This window comes from Gossypium hirsutum, chromosome A12 (assembly GCF_007990345.1).
Source record: "Gossypium hirsutum isolate 1008001.06 chromosome A12, Gossypium_hirsutum_v2.1, whole genome shotgun sequence".
Classification (NCBI taxonomy): domain Eukaryota; kingdom Viridiplantae; phylum Streptophyta; class Magnoliopsida; order Malvales; family Malvaceae; genus Gossypium; species Gossypium hirsutum.
The window spans coordinates 107,320,844-107,327,218 of NC_053435.1; the positions used below are offsets into that span (position 1 = coordinate 107,320,844).

At 28.5% G+C, this 6,375-nt stretch overlaps 1 long non-coding RNA gene across 1 annotated transcript; it reads left to right on the forward strand.

Moving 5' to 3' along the window:
* The first annotated feature begins 5,153 nt into the window (after positions 1–5,153).
* LOC107942058 (uncharacterized) lies at positions 5,154–6,062 on the forward strand. Its single transcript, XR_001695753.2, has 2 exons — positions 5,154–5,418; positions 5,782–6,062. It is a non-coding gene; the product is annotated as an uncharacterized lncRNA (long non-coding RNA).
* The last annotated feature ends 313 nt before the right edge of the window (positions 6,063–6,375 follow it).

The window sequence follows — 6,375 nt, forward strand, 5'->3', positions numbered from 1 at the left end:
CCTTAAATAAATCTGCGTTGTGTTTTTGCATTAACCAAAATGCCCATTAAAATTAAACAAGTTATTGGAAAACATACCACGTCGTTTAAGTCATTAATATTGGTGGAAACCTAAAAGGTCAACAAAGGAAAAAAATAAAAGCCATCTTTTGGGATTGGCATTTAAATAAATATATTATATGATATTGGATGGCTAAAGTCCAATGTCGAAGTTTGCAATTATATGATAATATATATGTCGATCGACTGACCATTTGATATTGACTATAACCTAAAACTCCAAACTAATAATGGACATTTGTAGGGCTATGTTGTGTCACATGCATAATTGAGTTTGACACTGAGTTGATTCTTTGAACATTTCAATTTCATCCTTAATGTTATTAGTGTAAGTTTATAATTGTAGATAAATCAGATGTTATTATTTTAGTAAAATTAAATTATAGGTATTGACAGGGGTGAAGTTAGAAAATTTTTCTGAGGCTGGAATTAAATTGTATGTTTTTATAAGAATTAGAATGCAATTTCTCTATTTTAATAGTTTATGTGTTTTATATTTTCTTAAAGGATTAAATCAAAATTTTATCATTTTTGGGGTCAAAGTGTGATTATATATACTAACTTAAAATTTTATAAATTATAAATAAACAAAAATAAAATTTTCTTATTTTAGGGGGGTCAAAGCCCCTACTAGACACCCCCTAGCCGCCCTTATTTATTGATATTGTTGGTTAAAGTGGAGGCCTTCGGTCTTTAAATATTCAAGTTGAAGTCTCACCATTTGTAATTGCGATGTGTGGGTAAGTCTTAATATGTCTGTATGTTATGGATGGGTTCTGTTCTGTTCTTTCCATTGTACTTTGTATCTGTCAAGGTTTTCGAAATCGAACCGGTGGTCAAGTCGACCAGATCACCTGTTTGATTGGTTCAATTCATCGTCTGATTTAATTAAATAAATTATTTAAAAAACATAAATATTAAAAATTAAAAAAAATCGATTCGATCGATCTAATCAATTTAACTGTTTGACCTCTTATTTCGGATTGATATCCCAACCACTCTAATCTAATTTTAAAAACAATAACTATAGTTGATGGAATATATATTTGTAGTTTTAAGTCAACTATTATAACGAAACTTGAAAAAAAGGTTATAATGACGCTATAGTTTAATCCACTGATAGCATATTAATATATACATTATGAGCAAAATAATATGATATATTAGGAAACAACTTATAAAAGTATACGCTGTATTAATCTAAAAATATTATTATTTTTAGATTAAATATCAAGTAATTTATGAATTTAATTTAATGTGTAACATATATAAACTTTAATTTAATAAAAGTATACATATAAAATTCTAATTTAGATTCAATTATACATAATTTATAAATATTATGTGTTAGCTTGATGGTAAATGTGTTCATTGTTTTAGGTGTGGCCTGGGTTTGAGTTGTATTAATTGCGTTACTGTTATGACTTTATCCTCCTAATAAGATTCAGATTTTGAATTCCAGATCTATGTTTAAAACAATTAATCATCTATTGTTTTTTTTTATTTCATTGGTGAAGAGATGTCATGTCGTTGTTCACTAACAATGCATTAAATATCCACTGATATATGAATTACATTTGAATCAAAATTTACTTATTAAATATATATATAAATATATATACCTAATTAGGAATAAAGTATCAATGTTTTTGGAACCAAATCAATAGTTGAACTGGTCGAGCCATAAGTTTTCGATCTAACTCATTCGACCAGTTCGTCTCATTCAAATAAATTACTAAAAATTCATAAATAAAAACATATTATAGAATTCGGTTCAAACTCTACTTTAATCGATATTTAAACTCAATTCTATCAATTCATACCAATACACATATAAACTGGTATTTTACCAAAATATCCCTAACTAAAGCACTAATTTATAAACATTTATAAACATATATACACTTTTTGTTGATGCATGTGGCTTTAGATAATTGGCTAGCATATATCAATATATATATAACGAAGTTGGGCTGTTGAAAGTGGAGTTTTCCCACCGCCCTACCGAACACCTCACCCTCCCACTAAAGTGGGGGATGTTTTGGACCCATTTTCTATCAATCGGTCTCCCATTTTTCTGCTGCAATTTTTTTTTTGCTTTTTTTTTCTTTTTAGTAAAGTCCACTATGACTTACTTTTAAATAAAAAAAAGTTGGATAAAACTTGAAACTAGCAAATTCATTGTTGCAAATGTCCCAATCTTGAAAATGATTTTTATTGTTGCGTTTCATGCAAGGCATATGGTGAATGCATGTTTTGTTTCTACAAATAAGGGTGTTCTTTCCAACTTAAAATATTTGGTAAAACAACTTTTTCAGTAGTTATCGATTTTAAAATTGAATAAATTAATATTTTAAAAAATTAAAATAATTTAATTTCTATCAATTTTAAAAGTGAGTAATTGAGAACAATTAATCATGACGTTAACATTTTATGTTAATTGTATATAATTTTGATTGGTATAATAACAAATTTAGCCTTCAATGTTTATATGTTTTGTCATTTTAGCCTTAATTCTAAAACATTCGATAATTTCAGCCTTAACATCTACACAAATGTCACGAGATAAAATTGTTAAGTTAGGACCAAGTTGATATAATGTGTAAATTTTAAGAGCTAAATTGTTATTATGCCAACCAAAATCATGTATAGTTGATTGAAAATATTAACTCGTGACTAATTATCATTAATTGTTCACTTTTGAAATTGACAAAGATTAAATTACTTTGTTTTTTTTAAAGAATTAATTTTTTCAATTTCGAATTTAAAATATACTTAATTGCTAATCCTAACTTTTCACGTTGTTATAAGTTTTTAGGTGGGATAGCATAAAAGAACGAGGGTTCCTATATATAATATAGGTCGCACCTTAAAGATTGATGCCTGGTTGTTATAAACTTTCACCTTTCTAATATAGCTTGTTTTAAAGAAGGAAGGTCATCTTTCTAATTTTCTAACTGAGTTGATGCCCGGTTAACTCGTGGACATCAATTTAGTCATGAATTTTATTAATACTATAGATTATAAAGTATGTATTTAAAATAAATATATTTTATATTATAAAAGATATTTAAAATAATGAAAATAACAAACATAACCAATTTATATTTTATAAAAATATAAATATATTTGAAATAATTAAAAAAATATTATTTGTCGATTTGGTTATCAAATTCAATAATAGGTAATCGACTAACATAACCAAATTAACCGATCATACAACTAATTTAACCGACTTATACTCTTCCCTATCGCTCCATACAAATCAAAACATATCACTACAAACAACTTTGAATTTCGTATCCTATCGGGAAATTGATATGGCTGTCGTAACCATTTTTTTTGAAAAACGGGAATCGACTTAAATTTTGAAAATGAAAGAACGGGAGTCGCCACCAATCTTTTTTGATGAGGTGTGATCGGATCACCTTAAATTAATCATTTTAATAAAAGTTAAGATTTACTAAAACGATAATTTTTGGTCTACGAAAATCAGAAAATGAGTTCGGGAGTCGGTTACGCACGAGGAAGGATTAACACCCTCGATACGCCCAAAAATGGTACCTAGTTGATTAATTAGTGTCTTAGTGTCGAAGATTAAAATCTTGAAAGTTTTTTGAAATACGATTCTTCTTTATGAAAATGCTCAAGTGTTAAAGACCTTCTCGTCTCAAAATATGAAATGTCACGTCCAGTAAGTTAGGACACGACATCTTGAATTTTCGAGAACAAGCTTGCCTTTTATATGAAATTTGCATATTTTAATTTATTAAAAGGGTATTCGATTATTTAGAATAAACGAGAAAAATCGAAACCCAGTAAGTTAGGGTACGTTTTTTCCGTATTCTCAAACACCGAATATTGCCTTTGTTTTAAAACAAATTCATATTTCGAGGTGACAAAATGTCATACCCGGTAAGTTAGGGCACAACACTTCGCACCTCCGAGAATGAGCATTTTCAAAACTCGTATAGCAATTTAAAAGAGTATTCCGTTATTTAGATTAAATGAGAAAAATTGAAACCCAGTAAGTTAGGGCACGATTATCTCGAATTACCAAATACGAAATATCACTTTTATGAAAGAATTATTTTAAGACGTTGAGTAAAAACATAATGTGATTTATAGTAAACATAAAAGCAAATTAATATGAATAATAACATAATGACGGGTGCGATAGTGTCGAAAGCAATAATATGAACAGTTGTAAAAGATGATATAATGACTATGTGGAATTAATTAGTTTAACAAAAAGAGGGTAATAATATTCAAAATGTTTGTATATAAAAAATAATAACAAAAGGATATGTATATATATATGCAATACTAATAATAGTGGGAATAATAATAAAAATGACGTTAGAATAAATACAAGTATAAATATAATAATGATGATAATAAGAATAATAATACATTAAAATATGTTCTTATCAATAATATTAGTGAGTAAAAAAACGGGGTGATGGTAGTGTAGTAAAAATAATAATAATATGTAAATAGAGATAATGGTAGTGAATAAATTTAATAGTAACAATGTTAATAATAATATTCGTAATAAAACAAAAAACAAACAAAAAAAGTAATAATAATAACTACTGTAATAATGACAGCATAAAATTAATGATACAGTAATATAAAAATAATAATACAAATAAATAAGTATGAAAAGGAAATGTAACTTTAATGGTAATAATAAGGAAAATAATAACAATAACGTAATAATAATAAAGTGGTAACGAAAGTAAAAAGAAAATAATAATAACTATGATAGTAAAGTATAATAATACAAGAAATTAATAAAGTTAATTAATTTAATAATAAAGGAGTCAAATATCCAAACTAGGGACTAAATTGTACTTAAAAAAGAATTTGGGGCCGATTCGAAAATATACAAAGAAGAAAGGGACCGATATGAAGGCGCGAATAGCATACAGGGTCCAAAAATGAAATAATCCCCGCCATCCTAAACGACGTCGTTCGAATGGGGGCCAAAATGAAACCAAAGTAAATTTTAAGGTATAATTGAAATAAATAAAAAACTTAATTGCGAGAACAGGGAAAAGTGGAGGGACTTATTGAGAAAATATTCCATTAGGACAAAAACGCGCGGATCCCCAGCGGGTTGGGTCGCCTGCGCGGGTCGAGGGCCAAATGGCGCCGTTTTGAGGTCTCCATAATCCCCTTAAAACTACATCGTTTTATACTTCTATATAAACTAAATTTTTTTTAAAAAATGTCATTCTTCCCTTTTGTTTTTCAAAAAATGCTTCTTTTCTCTTTGTGCAGGTTCTCTTGGTCCGGTCTAGGCTCCGGCGAACAGCCACCGTCCTCCGCCGCGGTTGCCGGAGTTTCGAAAAAGGTGTATTTTTTATTTTATTTTTTATTTTCCTCTTTATTTTAATAATATATATATGCACAACCATGTAATCAGGAAAAGAAAAATAAAAAAGAAAAAAAGAAAGAAGAACCGATTCGAAACTTAGAAAATTTAAACACCTTTCGATCTCTGGTTTTGATTTCTTCGTTGGGCTTCGTTTTTTCTGCTTTTGATGTTGATGAAATCTCTGTTACTTGTTTTGTGTTCTTTAAGATCTAATAATGTTTTTCATTACAAGAAGAACCGAAAAAAAATGTCAAATGGTCCTTGATTTGGCTTTTTTAAATAGCCATTTACATGCCCCTTTTTTTAATATCTGTCTATTCTCCTCTTTTAATGTTGCAGGCGTAAGTGGGGCGGTGGCACAGTGGTGGTGCTTGGAGGTGTCGGTGGAGGATGGGACAGGGAGGCAACAGCTAGGGTTTTTGGTTCATTTTGTTTTAGGGTTTGAATTGGGCTGCTATTGGGTTTTGGATTTAGTGGGTTTTGGGCTTATCTGTTTAGTGGGTTTTGGGCTAGGTTTTGGTTAGTTTGGGTCTGGGGTTAGTTGGGAGTTATTTGGGCCCAAAATTGGGCTGTACAGAAAGATTAATTTTATTTAAAATTTTATTTATTTGATTATTAAATGTTTTTTGTTGATACAATTTTGATTTTTTTAATGACAATTACAATCATAATTCTAAATAATACATCTATATTGATGGGAAGAAACTGAATCATCGAAAAATTGTGAAAGCACGACCAATATTCTTTCTCTCCTAATAAACACAAGTTGACAATTATGACAAATAGCAAGTGATACAATTTATCCTATCAACACAAAATCAATCACAATAAAACACAAACAATAAAATAAACAAGACATGTATCTTTTAAGTAGAAAACTACTTTAAAGTGAAAGGATAAAGACCACAAAACTTGAAAGCATATTCAAAAGTT